At 42.3% G+C, this 15,548-nt stretch overlaps 1 protein-coding gene across 7 annotated transcripts in view; it reads left to right on the plus strand.

Moving 5' to 3' along the window:
- Positions 1 to 15,548, plus strand: part of CALD1 (caldesmon 1) — a 227,158-nt gene that overhangs the window by 53,597 nt on the left and 158,013 nt on the right. For 2 of the 7 annotated variants that reach the window (XM_053978268.1, XM_053978269.1), the window contains exon 1: positions 740 to 900. The exons of 1 other annotated variant lie outside the window; for it this stretch is intronic. The gene's annotated coding sequence lies outside the window, so the exon portion shown is untranslated. Of the gene's footprint in view, positions 1 to 738; positions 901 to 15,548 lie in introns of those variants that run through there. 4 more of the 7 variants (XR_008437262.1, XM_053978272.1, XM_053978273.1 and 1 more) reach the window with 4 other exon arrangements.

The raw sequence follows: 15,548 nt of genomic DNA on the forward strand, positions 1-15,548 counted from the left end.
ATTCTAAATGAATAGTTTTAGAACTATAAACTAAACCTGTGCACACAAATAGTCCAGCTTGCCAAGGATCATCATCAAGTTTCGAATCTCTTTAAAAGTTATTTTTCAGAATATGGCTATTCTATCTGTAACTTCTATTGTACCGTTTGAAATGGAATCAGGCTGTGAAGCCTGCCAACTCATCTTTCATGTGCCTTTCCCACTGGTGTGTCTCTCCTGCAGAATCAAGCTTGCGCAGCAGAGTGTTTCTGTTGCCTTTTACATGTGGTCCTCGTTAAAAAAAATACAATGTAGTTTAGCTGTGGTGAAATTATTTGCTTAAAAAAAAAAAAAAAAAAAAAACTGGTGCAAAAAGTAAATATGTTTACTGTATCCCTTTCCATTCAGTGCATTTCCTTTTTTTAAGCTCCATTTGTGTTCAACAAGACAGCCTCTTTCTCCAAGATTAACATTTCTTATGATTGTTCCTGACAGAGGATTTACTTTCAGAGGCCCTGCTAAGGATAACCAAAAAAGGGCATGTAGCAAGACAGTTTTGGCAGCTCGCACAAATTTTCTGAGCTTTTTCGGTCTTGGTTTTCTGATGAGTGGCTTCCTGAGCATGCCTGGGGAATGACAGGCATCTCTGCAGGCAGGCTGAGCCCACCTTGGCTTGTGCGCAGCCATTGGCTGCCCATCAGAATAAATTGAGGACAATGCATTCCGCCGCCTGCCAATTGTAAACATAAGGGATATGTATTCACTTAGCATTGACTTTTGGGAGGGGCCAAGGAAAAGCTGCACTTTTATTGAATAGGGCTGTGTGTGTGCGAGGCTGCTGGTGCGCCCTTCTCGCTGCGCTCCTGCCCAAGCAGCCAGTTATTCATTTCCTTCTACTAGCTGAAAACTTTGCAGCCAGAGGTAAGGAAGGGCTTTCGGGACGTGCTTGCCTTGGAGCGAGCCGGGCTCGCCGCCTTTGCCTTGCAGATTAAGCAGCACGCGGGTCTGAACGAGCTGCCGGAGCTCTCTCTGCTCTCCTCCTCTCTCTCTGTGCCCCCCCCTTTCCAGATGTTCGTCGTGAACTAAGGGAGATCTCGGGTGGAGAGGGGATGCATGTTTGCTCACCCTGCTGGACCTTGATGAGTGCTGGTCCCACCACTCCATTTTTGATCCTTTGGTGGGCTTGTTAGTAGAGCAATAACCTATCTACCCCTTCTTTTCTTTATTTTTTTCTTCCCCCACTCCCCCCCCCTTTTTTTTTTTTTTTTTTTTTTTTTTTTTTGGGAAGCATTATTGATGAGTAAGCTTTTAGTGTGTTAAGGTCTGGTGAATTGTTTTTTAATTTTGCGACTTAATATGTGGACTTTCAGGGCAGCCCGACTGCAAGGGCAGTCTCATGGCGTAACTGATACAGATACAGTAAAGCTCTGGTTAATGTAAGAGATCTGATACTCACTGAAGCAGATGTCCCTCATGGCAGCCTTTCACAGAAGTATTGTTGACAATAGATGGCATCAGTTTTTGTTTTCAGCCTCCAAGATGCACGGCAATGCGTTGCCAGAATGTTTCTTGTGAAGTTGTCTTTCCTGTTAAAAGGGGGGATTAAAGAATGCACTTGGGTGGGACTGGAGCTCTTGGAAGTCTGGCTCTGTGTTTGTCAGTGCTGCTGGGGAGAGCTGGCTAGCAGGCTCCCCTTCCCAGCTTCTTTGACATGTTGGGACAGTTGGAAAGCATTGTGCAAGGCTGGCTGCTGATAGCATGATATTCTGCATAGCAGGGAATTTCTCAGGGAAAGGGCTGGGAAAATGAAGGGAGGAAGGGAGTTAGCTGCAGATGAATGCTTGGTAGCTGCAGACACTGACCAAGCTGCTAATCTCTGGCCAGACCTGCAGGGATAGAACAGATTTGTCTCATATGTCAAATGTTGTTTGGAAGAATGAAAACATAACTGTTTTAAAATGACTTTTTTATGGAGTACTTGTTTTCAGAGGAGAATTTCTTTTCAGAGTGTACAGTTTTTGTACAACTTTGCCTGAGAAGGCTTCCCCTGCTAAAAGGCAGACAGGAGAATAATTTGGGAAAATAACACATCCCCTCCTTGGCAGAAGCTCAAAGAAAATAAGGAGGCAGAGTGGGATTTTTTTGTAAGAACCATGTATTTATTATAATTTGTCTATTTAAGATACCATACTGTGAATGACTGTGTTTGTATGATTTGCCATTGGAGAACCCTCGGACTCTGCCTCCATTCTTTTTCTGTCGCATTAAATGTAGCAGAAAGTCCTCATCTGCAGCAGGTCTCATCTTTTTCTCCTGCCATTTAGACAGGATGGGACCCTAAAACTATACACACCAAAATCAACAGAACAGACTCTTTTAACATAAATTACAAATGGAACAAAGCTTTTAGTCCATTTGCTTTATTAAATTGGTAATGAGGTAAAGGTAATCGATAATAAGGTAAAGCAGGGCAGAACTTTTCTCAATATATTTCAAGAAATGATAGGTCTGCCTTTTCTGGGGAAGCTGCTTTGATAGGCAATCTTAATAAAACCTGCATGTGCTAATGGCTCCAAGTCATGATGGGAAGGAAGAAATACCAGATGACATGTCTGTGAACAAAAGACTCGATTGAAATAATTTGTTTGTCCTGAAAACTCCTCTTTGTTGCCACTTGCAATGACAAGAGGATCAATTCCACAGCCTTCATTCACAGGATTAGTCCTGGTGAAATCAATACCATCATTAATGGATTCAGGGCCTGATGCAATGGGAGTCCTGTGTACTCTGAATACACTTAGACAGTGAGTGATGTAAACACTTTTTAGGAGAATGAGGGATTTTCTACAACTGCTTTTTCATATACTCACAGCATTATTCTGGCATGGAGCAGCCCGAGAAAGGGGTCACTTCCCTTGAGCTTTTATAGAAATAAGTGTCCAACACTGATACACACAATGCAATAATGACACTGAAAGATAGGTGGTTTGAAAGGAAAGTGGGGAAGGGTGTAAGTTCCTCTGGCTGGCATTAGAGGGAAAATTGAAGTGCATTTAGATGGGAAGGTTTTTTACTGGTCTCGTTCATGGGGCCACATGTGGCACAAAGCACCTGCTCAGTCCCATTGAGGATTAGGGAGCAGTGCTGCTTATTCCAGGTGGGGAGACCACAAAGGTAGGGCAAGGCTTTTCTCATGGCTGCCTGCCAGGACATGGCTTCTGTCCTATGAAGATGCCAGGGAGGCTCTATCAGGAGACTGACTGGAAGTCCTCCTTGTTTCACACTTCCCTTTGCACAGCTGGAGCAGCCTTGCCTGTGGGGGTGATCTTTTCATTGTAGAAAAGTGAGAGCCTGCAGGACTTCCTTCCTGCAGGACAAATAGAACTTGAATGTTCTGGGAATGTGGAAAATACTCTGATTTCTCAGTAGCTGCTTACATGAGACCTATTCTTGTGGGCTGCCTGAGTTTTACTTTGTATTAAAGATCAGTGGAGTTCTTAACCCTTATCTGCCAAGGGTGCAGCTTGGAACATTTGATCCCAGTGTGTGAACACAGAGGGACAGGAAACCATATATGCCTAAGAATGAGAGGGCCAAGAGAGCATAACTGTCCATCTGCAGGGCTCATCTGGACTCTCCTGGGTGTGGGAGAAAGCACCAAAAAAGGTAACAGGACAGAAGGGGTAGTGCAGTCCTGGGAGCTTTTCGTTGCCTTTGAGAGGAGCTGTATAGGGAGTTTGTGGGATTGGGCTCCAGGTGCACAAAGCCTGAGGCACACAGGCCTGTGAGTGCAGAGAGTGGGAGCCTGCATTCAAAGGGAGCTTTCATTCTTTAAAAATTGTCTCCTCTTAGTAACTACCCCCTGGCAGCTTCTACTGAGAAAGTTGCTGCCTTACTACTTTGGGAAAGGTGTGTGCTTTGGGAAAGGGGATGGTTTGCTGGCTTTGTGCAGAGCTGCTGAGTGGTTAAATGGGTGAGAATGGATTTGGGGACAATGTGCTGGAAGGAAGTCACCTACCCTATGTGTAGGCACCTCCTCTTGGGGTGCTGCTCCTGCTTGGAAGGTGTAGCTGCTGCTTGTCAAGGATTTGGCTAAGGCTGAAATCTGACTCAGAGGCATTTGAAGGTCATATTAGATCTGACCTGTCTGGATGAAACACCGAGGTCACAGGACTGTTGAACTATATAACTTTTTTTTTTTCTTTCCTGACGCTTTTGTGCATTCAACTAGCCCAGCAGGGAAGGACGCTCAGTACTCTGTAATTTGGGATCCCTCCCACCCCCGGGGGAGCTTGCTCCTATATTTCTTGAAACAGATTGGATCAACCAAAAAGGTTAGGGAATGTAACACTGTTATTCAGCTGGTATGTTAACTGTGTGGTTTACATCCTGCTTTAAGGAAGTGCTCCTTTCCATGCATTTTTCCTTTAGAACCTCCACCACAAACTGATGTCTCTTTCCTCTTCCTGCCCCTCAAGAGGGGAAAACTCTGTCCATGAAGCATAGGGGCACCTCCCGATTAGAAAATCTTCTCTACAGCAGTGTTGAAGCCAGAAGAATTGCTTGTGGGGACTGTCCTGCTGGCTTGCAGTGAGGGCAGGACCAAATAGCTGAGGAAGCAGGTGAAAGAAAGGGGAAAAAGCAGCAATATCTTAAGCCACTGGAGTAATTTCTCCTTTGAATTTTTCCTGTGGTCATAAATACCTGGTGAGTCACTTAATGGCTGTGTGTCTATTTCTCTATCTCCAAGTAAAGGATAAGCTGTACCTTTCTGTATTTAGCCCATGGGTCTGCTGGGGCTTAGTTCATCAGTGTTTGTAAAGAATTTGCAATACCAAAATGACAGGTTTAGGCACTGGCTAAAACTTTATTTTTGACTGATTTCCCAGATCATCTTAGACTTTTTTTCTTGGTGTGTTCACACAGATATGTATTCCATTTCTAGATTATAGATATAAAACCGCTGAAGCCCAGGGAATGAGGTGAAGGCAGAACAGGCTCAGTGGTGATGCTGTGCTGTCATGTCTAGAGGACATTTCCTGTGTGCTTGAAGATTGAATTGTTTGTGCTGCATCTGGACCAGTCTTCCTGTGAAGCTGTCATGTGTGCTCCAAAAATGCACAAAGGCAGCTTTTGCTTACAGATCCACCATAGTGACATAAGCTTGGAAGCAAAACTACTCAGCAAGCTGCTGGACCTTATCTGCTTGTTCAGTCTCATGTTGATGAGAGCAGTTGAAATTGTAAACCCCTGGGGCCAGGCCAAACTGCAGTGGGGGAAATATTAGGGAAAGATTTCAGGCAATGGAAATGTTACATGTTTCCACACCCTCTTGTGTACAGAATACAAATAAAGAGCATTTTCCCTTGAGACTTGCTGGGGAGGGTGTGAACCCACCCGTTTGCACATTTTCTGGTTTATGTCCTTAAATGGCAAAGAAAAAAAAAAATCTTTGGAATTTAGCTCATAGAAGGGTTATAAATAGGTCTGTGGAGATAAAGTTTTGCTGTAAATGCTCTGGTTTGGGATCTGTTCAGAAGGGTAACTTTGTAGGCCAGCAGATATGAAGAAGAAAGGTATTGCTAAATGCAGGGAGCCAGTGTCACTGCACATACATGTATGTGTGACCTTCCCAATCTTCCCCCAAAACTGTGGAGACCTAAGAGGTATGGAGATCACCAGGTCCCTTCTAAAAGTTAAGTAACTCGGTGTGAGGAAGAGTTGGTGTTCATGATTTGTTAAATGGCTAAGGGAGCCTGAACCTGTGACAGCTATGCAAACAAAGGGCCTGAGGTGTGCTGGCAGCTTGATTTGTGTCCTTGTCCAAAGGAGCTGGCTCTGCCTAGGGAGGAGCAGAGCAGGGCTGGACAAACCCTCACCCAGCGAGGCAGGAGCAGCAGCTCCTGGGCTCCTTCAGAAGTCAAGGTTAGATCCTGCAGGCTGCTGCCCATTGGATTCCAGTCTTCATCAAAGGCAGCTCTGCCCAAATGAATCAGTCTGCGATCAGGCCATTGTTTGTTTCTTATTTGCAAGGCTTTGATGTTCTCTCTTGCCTGTCTCACTGCCACAGGGCATATTACTACCCTTTTCCCACTTTATTCTTTTCTTTGACAGTGAGCTCTCTAATGGTGAAATGGCCCTCACTTGATTTTTTTTTTTTTTTTTTTTTCCCTTGAGCCACAATGTTCACCCTGGTAAAACCTTTCATCCCAGAAGCACGAAGGCATGACCTTTTATAATTCCTCTCAATTTCAGAGGACCTAGCAGTGCTAGTGTGATAGCCCAGACCATCATTTCCTAATATCAGCTGTACTGAGGACAATTTCTTCTCAGTCTGAGTAGGTTCAGCTGCAGAGGGAGGAGGCAAAGGATTTTACCTGCACCTTTCTAATGACCTCATGATAACCTCATTTCTCTCAGCAATTTCAACAGTCATTGAGCTGGGGAAAATTTGGCTTTGCTCTGGCCTAGTTAAGACTCATAGGTTTGGAAAAGAAACTCCAAGAGCTGGGCTTCAATGTGTGGAAATAGGAATGGGTTGGAGAATTGTTTGGTCAGCTCTCATTTTATCTGCACAGCTTAACCTGCTCTGGTGCTGCAGGATGCCTCTAGTCAGCATCACTTTGGAGGGCTGCAGCCCTGGCTCTGCAGAGAGGAGAGGGGTTTTGCTGCTTTGTTTGGCTTTGGGAACAGCATATCCCCATGTGCAGAGCCACACCCCTCCTATGAAAATGAGGAGTTTCATTCAGATGTCTGATAAGCCACAGCTGTTGCTTTGCCACTTCAAACAGAGCTTGGATTATAAAGACTGAAGTGCAGCATTTTGATTGCTGTAAATATGAACGAGTGTTTAGGCAATCCAGATGATACAGAGCCAAGCATTTCTGTGGCTAATGTATATTATACTGACAAAAGCAGGCCAGCTGAGAATTACCCTACTGCTGTCCCAGTAATTTAAAACACCACTAATCTCTTTTCTGCTGCATTGGTGAAAATGAGGGAGTAACCTGGACATTAGCTGGCCTGAATCTGAACTTCATTTCAGTGGCTGTACTTGGGATACATTTAGTGATGTAAATGATACTGAGGGTTTTTTAAAATATACATTGGATCTAGTCTGCTGGATTTCCTTGAATTAGAGGAATTCAGAATTCCCTGAGAGCTGCTTGCTATCAAGACGTTGGCCCTTTTGGTTTGATTTTCTACACATCCCCCCAAGGACAATGACAGCAGGAAATTAGGTCAAAATCCCAGTAACACGCACTCACTGGGAAATGATATTTCGTACAAGAGAGGGCACTGCAAACTCAGAAAGCCAGGAAAATTCCATTGCTCCTTGCTCCCTGGTGATTAAAAGGCCCTGCCATATATGGGAAAGGTCTGAGCTTCATTCACTCCAACCACAGTAGTAAATGGATTATTCACTGGACACAGTATGCAATCAAGGAGCATATTGACAATAAAAAGGAAAAGCAGAAACTTTTGTATGTAGTTTGCTTTCTCTGCTGTGTGTTATTAGAAGCTCTGTGAGCAGCTTTTTTTCTTGTTCCTTTATTTAGATCCCTGTAAACTTGAGTCAGTTTTGTTTGCCATTTAACTCTCCTTCTAAAACCAGACACACCAGCCTATTTCCTCTCCCCACCCCCCCCATATAACCCAAACAAGAAAAGAACATTTCCTTTACCAGTGCATATATAAATGTAGTTCCTTGGTCTTCAGTGCACCTAGTGTGCATTTATATAACTAAAAACTGGGATTAGTGGACAAAATTTCATTCTCACTAAGTATAAAGTACTAACTTTAATAAAAACAATGATTGAATGCCAGTGTTCCAGGGTCAGGGATGGGACCACAGGAGTGAAGCAAATACATGTGTGTGTATAAATAGGGATGAGTTTTGGGGGGAGGAAGGGAGCAATGTGCTGCAGATGGGAGCTGCAGTGCTCCCAGTGCTCCGCACAGCTCTCAGGGGTTTTCTTTCCACCACATCAGTTTCTAGGTAGTGAAACCCTACACAGACAACACTGAGATGCAAAGTCACTGGAGCACAGTCGTGTTTACATTCTTGCTTTTCAGTTTATTTTGTTTGGGGGTTGGTACTCTCTGCCATCAAAATCATGGGGATAAAGTAGTTTGTGTAGCTGGATTTTATTTCACATGGAGAAAGGCAGTTTAAGTGCAATAATTTACTTTAAGGCAAGATGTACTTTGCTTGACAGCGATTTTCTGGAGTTTTTGTTGTTTGTTTTGCATTGACTATCTTAGAAACACATTGTTTGTGTCATATTGGTAAGTTTAGAGATTCTCTGATATCTCCTATATAATCTTGCTGAAAACCCACATCACTGTGGCCAGGAGGGCTGATGGATCAGTTGGATTTCCCAGATTACACCTCATTCCACACCACGCTCATGTTTCGAGGCCATGTTTGACATGGGTGTTAGAGTCAGCCACAGGACAGGTTGCCTGGATTTGAAACCAGCAAGTACTTTTCATCTCTGGCCAGAAGTGCTTCTGAGGAGGTGGCATTTGACTGTTTTCACAAAATCATGCTAAGAGCTGCCCACTGAGGAGCTCTAATGTGGCCACAAGAAGCATGGTCAAGTTGTGAGTGTTGGGTAGTGCAATAGTAGCACATGAATAATTCTGTTTTCCAGCTCTTAGAAAGATCAGGGGTAGCCAGTTTGGAGACCAAAATAACTACTTATCTAATCTCATTCATATTTTTTCATTCAGGATTTGGACTGTGAGACACCCTGCATTATATCAGCTTTTTAAATGGCATCTGGAGCCTTTGGAAAAGGCCCTTGAGCAATAATCACATTGAGTGCAATAAGTATTATTGCATGGTCAAAAATGCTTTTCATTTCTTCTATTTTTACTGTCTCCAGGATTCTAAAGGGAGAGGGGCGACTGCTTTATTTTTCTTTTACCTCTTAAAGGAGGGAAGTGTAAATGAAGCATGTTTGGAGTAATTTTTCCTTTGGTTTTCTCCTCCTCTGATTTGTGACCCAGTCAGTGTTTGTGCAATCTCATTCTGGCTACTTGTAGAGAAGCTTTGCAGCAGCTCATGGTGTTTAACTCTGCTGCTCTACACTAGTAAACTAGTACTGGTCAGTAAAGATGTTTATTACTTCACTTGTCAGACCAAAAACTACTCTGTCATTCTTGTGCCATCTGCCATAGTGACCTAATTGCTTTTCAAAAATAGGCAGTTTTTGTTTTGTTTTGCCTTTTTCCCCCCCACTCTGTTCACTATCATCTCTAAATAGATGTGATTTCCTTTCTTGGAGTCAATATATAACAAACAATATTAACGAGTGGAGAGGGAGTAATGGTGTGTTTGCCTTCTGTATCAGAGTATCTGATAAAGATCAGCTCATCTTAGTGAAAAATGAAAGGAATTTACTGTATATGTAAGAAATATGTTTTGTTATAAATGAATGGATTGAAGTGGTGACAGGCTATGAATCTGACTTACATGACAAAATACAGTTATACACTTCTGAAAGCCTAGAGACTGGTGTGATGAACTGGAAAAAACATTATAATCTGAGCACGTTATTTCTGTCTCTCCTGTGACCCTTCAAGGCAATGGAAAGTCGCTGATGGAAAGGCTGTTGGCATTAGCAGGCACAGAACTGGTTTCATTGGTCCTGGTTCTATGCTTATGGATCTCTGAGGCTGAATTTAAATAGGTACACTCAATGTTTCCCAATTTAGAATTAAATACCAGAAGCTATAGGTGTAAAAAATCCCCATAACCAACACCAATCTCCCCCCGCAAAACCAAAAACCTGGGAAAGCCATATATAGGTCATCTTGTCCGTATCCTGCAGGCAGTGTAGGATAATTCCCAAAAGTACATTCACACATGTTTTGTCCATAAACACCTCTGTTTATTAACAAAATACAATAAACTCTTTTTTTTTTTTTTTTTTTTTTTCAGTGAGGATTGGGATAGTTTGCTGCACTTTCTAGATTTTAGCAAGGGGAAATAGCTATCATTCTAAAATGTGTTTCTTGGCCCATGGATATTGCTCATGTGAATTCAAGCAAAAAAAAAAAAAAACAAACCCTAATGAATGAATGAATGGAAACTTGCAGAAGAGTTACCAGCAGCTGCTTTTATTATGGACCATGGCTCTGACATGATCTCACACACGTTTAAGACAAGTGTTACCTCACTGCTTCAATGGAAATGTTTTTCATTTGCAAGGGAGTAAATGAAGCCAGAATCAGACAGAGACCTAGGGAGACTCTCTGGGAGAGGGTTTTAGTCTGGGAAATGTGCTTTACATACATATAAAATATATGGGCATATCTGCACACAGCAGTAAATGTGTCAGGCCACCTGAGAGAAGGAGGCCAAATTCTGCTTTGAGTAGCACCTGTGTAAATCCAAAATGGACTGCAGGGAAAATGTGCCAGGGAGGACCAAAGAATTGTCTTTGAGTGCAAGAGTGCATTTTTCTTATTGGATTTCTCAGGTTTCCTTGATTAGACGGCTAGAAAATACAGCAAAATTAGACTGTTCTCAGGGAGCTTCATGTTTTTGGCTTCTTATTTTTAACCATATCAAAGTTGTTTTGATTGTGAAACCAGTTCAGACAAAAGCACCACATGTACAGTTATTCTGCCTTGAAAATACAGAAGGAAGCAGTGAAATAAGAACTGTATATTTCTTGAGTCAATTCTTCAGAACTGGGTAGTATTACATCTTCTTTCAAGCTCAGCTAAATCTTGCAAAATTGGAGAAAGATGGCTGTGCTCTATTGAAAATGTAGCTATGGTCTCAAAAAGACAGAAGAACATTAAAACTTCTTCAGGTCCAGTAGAGGTGTTAGTTAAGAAGAATGTTTTGGTGCTACAGCGGCAGTCTGCAGCTGTGGGATGGGCTTTGCTGTTTTTCTGGGTGTGAGGAAATGCAGTTGAAGATGTGACAGGTATTGGTTAAGAGTGAGTAAAGGACACATGAGAGGGATTTGCTGTTCTGGCTTGTTGCTTTCCTTATGTTTTGGTAGCCCTGCTTGCAGCTCTCCTGTACAGCAGCACCCGAGGTACAGGCACACGTGGAACAAGAGCCTGCAGCCTCTTCGGTGTGAGCTTTCAAATGCTGTGCTTTAGGGGCAGAGTTGATTTAAGCAGGATTTCCCACCCGTGCAAACACTGCTTTCAGATGCTTTTTGTTTTACCTAGTGTGTGAAGCAGTGATGTTTTCAGGTGTGTGGTGAAGTTTCGTTGCAATGTGGTTTGCAGCTGATGTTGTGCACTCCCTGTGATAGAGGGAAAATGTTTTAAGACTATGGAATCCAGTAGTGTTAACTTTCATTTTTACTTTCCTTGAGGACTTGAAGGAAAGCAGAATGATGGTAATTAAGCTTGATCTGTAGCCCAAAATTGAGGGGGGGGGGAAGGCAATAAAATATAGGGAATGTTTTAAATGGCCTTATCTGCTTATTTAAGGCGAGCTCTTAGAGAGTGGGGTTACAAGCCTCTTCTCAGCCTATTACAGGTTTCGAAGTGTTCACTGTCTGAGCCAAAGCTAATTATATTGTCCACAGAAAAAGCACATCAGAAGCTGGTGTCCCTGTGGTTCATACAACTGCTAATTATTTCCAGTGGTGATGCTGAAATACGTTCTTACATAATTGGTCTGAGATCACCAACTTGTTTCACGTAGATGCTGTTCTGCCATCAGGCAGGAATGACTTCTGCCAGCTGCAGGGTCCTGCCAGCTTTGCAGTAGCACAAAGTAGAGAGCCTGTTGCTGAAAGCGTTTGGGATGAGGTTTTTCAGTTCTCCCTAGATCTTTCCCCTGGGCAAATTCAATGCTGCTGAGAGAGAAACTCCAGTGGGAGAGCTCATGTTTGAATACAGCACAGAAATCCTTTTCTTCTGCTTGCTACCAGCATCCTTATGTCTTAAAAACCACCCCATATTTCTATTTTAATATTGTCTTTAGTTGAATGCTGCTTACCAAATTCAGTCTGCCTTGTATGTGCTAAACAACACTGTGTTGTAGGTCCTTTAACTGAGACAAAAATGGCCAAGGTCATGTGGAAAGTCAGTGAGAGAGAGGGGCAGAGGCTGGGACTTCTGTTTCCTACAACAAGGTCTAAAATATGCTGTCATCCTAGAGAATAATATCCATAAGTGTCCAAGTTTTGGCCAGGATAGGATTATTTTTTTGCAATATCTTAGGGATGCTGGTGGAGGAGAGGCTGGACATGACCTGGCAGTGTGAACTTGCAGTCCTGAAAGCCAGATATGTCCTGGGCTTCATCCAAAGCAGCGTGGGCAGCAGGGGAGGGAGGCAATTCTGCCCCTCAGCTCTGGGAGACCTCACCCATGAGTGCTGCCTCCAGTTCTGGGGTCCCCAAAGGACATTGACCTGGAGGGAATCTAGAGGAGGTCACCACGTGGATCAGAGGGTTGGAGCAGAAGGCAGAGACAATTTGGTTTGTGCAGCCTGGAGAAGAGATGGCCTGAGAGGAAGCTGGACTTCAGTGCTGGAACGCAGTGTAGGACCAGACAGATGGGGCTGCATCCATTCCTGCCACGCCCAAAAGCGATGCAAGAGTCTAAACGAGTGTGTCAGAAATGAACAAGTAGAATTTTATGCTGGCAGAAAGACAGGAGGGCACATAGGAACAGCTGTTTCTCATATAACTTTGGTGCTGCCTACTGCACAAAGGAGCACAAAAATATCTCTGAAGTACCATAAAGAAAATCTTTATGTACTGCATGTGACTTTGCATTTATACAGGTGCAATTGGCTTCAACTGAAGGGCCATTTTGATGAGATAGAATGTCTCATTTATATCTTAGATATAAATTACATTTTGACATTTCTATGAGTAGTAGAAAACAAACACACTCCACTTGTGTTGGTGTTCCTGTGTGCATGAAAGATGACCTGTCCTCTTTCCCCACATGCATTTTTTGTATGGACATAATGCCCCTATTCAGTATTCATAAAGACACTAGTGGCTACCCAACTTGGCTGCTTGATGAGGAGAGGCATTTGCAGAATTCCACCCAGCTGAAATCACTGATTCTGCAAGTGGAATTTGTTTATGCATTTTTTCTTTGTTAAAAAAATGCAATTAGTTGTTTACAATGTTTATATGGATAGCATCAGCTGAATCTTGTTCCAGTCCATTGCATGCTATTTTAATGTGACCTACAATAAGCATTGTGCAAAAAAATTGACTGGGATGTCCAAATTTCAAGTTCAAATTCCCACTGTAAGTAAGAAGTCTTTCAAGCTTAATTAATCTCCTTAGGTGATATCAGGAACTTTTTTTTTTTTTTTTTTTTTTTTTTTTTTGTGGGTTTTTTTTTGTTTTTTTTTTTTAAGGGATAGAAACAAAAGAGACTGAATAGAAGTAAGCTGCTTTCCTGCAAATTTAAGGGATTAAATATTGAACTGTTGTATTATATTGAAGAATTAAGTCAATTCACCACCCAATACTCACCTTTTCAATTCAACAATCCCCAAAATCTCTTTTGGGGAGCCAGCTGTGCTCACATCCAATTTCTCTCTATCAGGGCAAGGGTGCCACTTCAAAACTTTGGGGTGTGCCAGCCACACTAAGAGGGCAGAGTGTGAAACGTGCTGTTTTGTGTGAAACTGAGTGACAGTGCTGTCCCAGACTGCTTCCTCTTTTACCTGATTGCTTAACTTTGTACGTCTTTTGCTTCACTTTATTGATCTCTGCTACTTCTGGTTTAATATCACAGCAGCATGAAGCTTGTGGACAATTTATTTAAATAGCGTTTGGGCAATTGCATTGCAGCAGTATACTGCTTATTGCATTGAAGCCAGAGCAATCTGTGTCCAGGTTTACTCTGAAGTTAATTTCTAACCGCTTGTCATTCTACAGAATATATCTCAAAGTGGTGCAAAAAAAAAAAAAAAAAAGCAATTGTTTCTCCCCTCTCCCTTAAGATTTAAAAAAGCTTCTATGTTCACTAGAGAACTAAATAAAGGGTTCTAGAAAAAAAATGTCTGCTTTGGAAACCCCAGCACAATATTCAGAGATGACCCTTACGGACAGTAAAATACCTTTAGAGGAGTTCCACATCAGAAGTTGTAGGCACTCTCCTGTTTATACTCTGTGGCATGGTATTTCCAGCAGCTTTTGACAGTAATCATTCCTCTTCTGGGTTGTCCCATGGCACATGCACAATATAATCTGGATTTCCCCAGAACAGTGCTTTTAGGAACTTTTAATTGTCATCATTTGGATTGGGAGTTACTCTTCTAAAAGAGCAGCTCTGGCTGTTGTGGGGATTTTTGTCAATTTTTCCTGTTCAATATTATTTTAGCATTTCTTCTCCTGATTACAACTGATGCAGATTGCCCAAATAAATATGTGCCTGCCCTTGACTTTGACCCATCGGAGTGCATTCAGTGGCTTCACATTTCCTGGCTTCTAGTTGTGTTCACTGAGGGGAATGGGACCTGAAGCGTCATTCTGAATGCTCTGTTTTGTCTTCAAACAGCTCAGTCACTGCTCCATGGCCAGAAGTACCAGATTTTGTTAGGACCTTCAGCTGTTGACATCAGCCTCAGAATAACATCATCTCTTGTGCATAAATTTATGTAGATTGAGAAAGGCTTCATTTGACAGAGACCAAAGATTCAAACATTTAGGTAATTGCTGTCTAATTATCATAGCCTTGGCAATGTGAGAGGGAAAAAGAGAAAAGAATATAAGTTACTTTGAGCCATCAGATAAGAAATATAGATCCTGTAGTACATGCTAGCTGCAGTATTTCAGTTCTTAAAATGTGTGTATGGTTAGCAGCTTTAGGCACTTGGTGCTGTCTTTGATTATAACAGTGCTGAACTTCAGCTGCAAAATTGAAACTTCTGATTTTCTAGTACATCAGTAAGTGAAACCTAAACCCATGTAATCTGTAAAAATAAATGTAATTACTTTAGCAAATGTGTTACAGCTGGCCAGGTTTAACATTAAGGTACCTGTTTCTTATAGTTGACTAGTGTCAGAAGACAGAGGTGATGGCTTGAGCTGTGCTTTGCAGGCAGAATGGGGGAGAAAAATTATTGCTTTGCATTCTTCTGTGTGTACATTAAAGTGAATTAAACTTTAGAGTTTTGCAGATCTGACCTCTGACACATCTTCCCACTATTTTCTTCTGTTTAAAACATCTTGGTGAGAGTAGCTTTTTTTTATTTCAAAATCTCTGGTAAAACTGTAGTTAAGTGGGCAGCTTCAAAATGGAACACTTGATAAAATCTTCAAGAACGTCTGAGCATCTGAAGCTGTGACTGATCTCTTTCAAGGTGGCAGTCTGCTAGAGCAGGAGATGGGGCTCTGTTGAACTCCATCACAGGTGCTGCTTTGGTTTTGCTTTAGCAGAATTTTTGCCCTTTTTTCCTTGGTTGCTTATCTAGCAAATATATTTGAGATTTCTGCAATAGCAGAGATAAAGGGCTGACTGCAGCAAAGCTCTTCAGTGTTGGTCAGTGACTGCTTTGGTGAAAATAAGATCATGAAAGGCTGGACAAGATCTCTCTTTGGCACAAAGCACTGCTT

Source organism: Vidua macroura, chromosome 5 (assembly GCF_024509145.1).
Source record: "Vidua macroura isolate BioBank_ID:100142 chromosome 5, ASM2450914v1, whole genome shotgun sequence".
Lineage (NCBI taxonomy): Eukaryota > Metazoa > Chordata > Aves > Passeriformes > Viduidae > Vidua > Vidua macroura.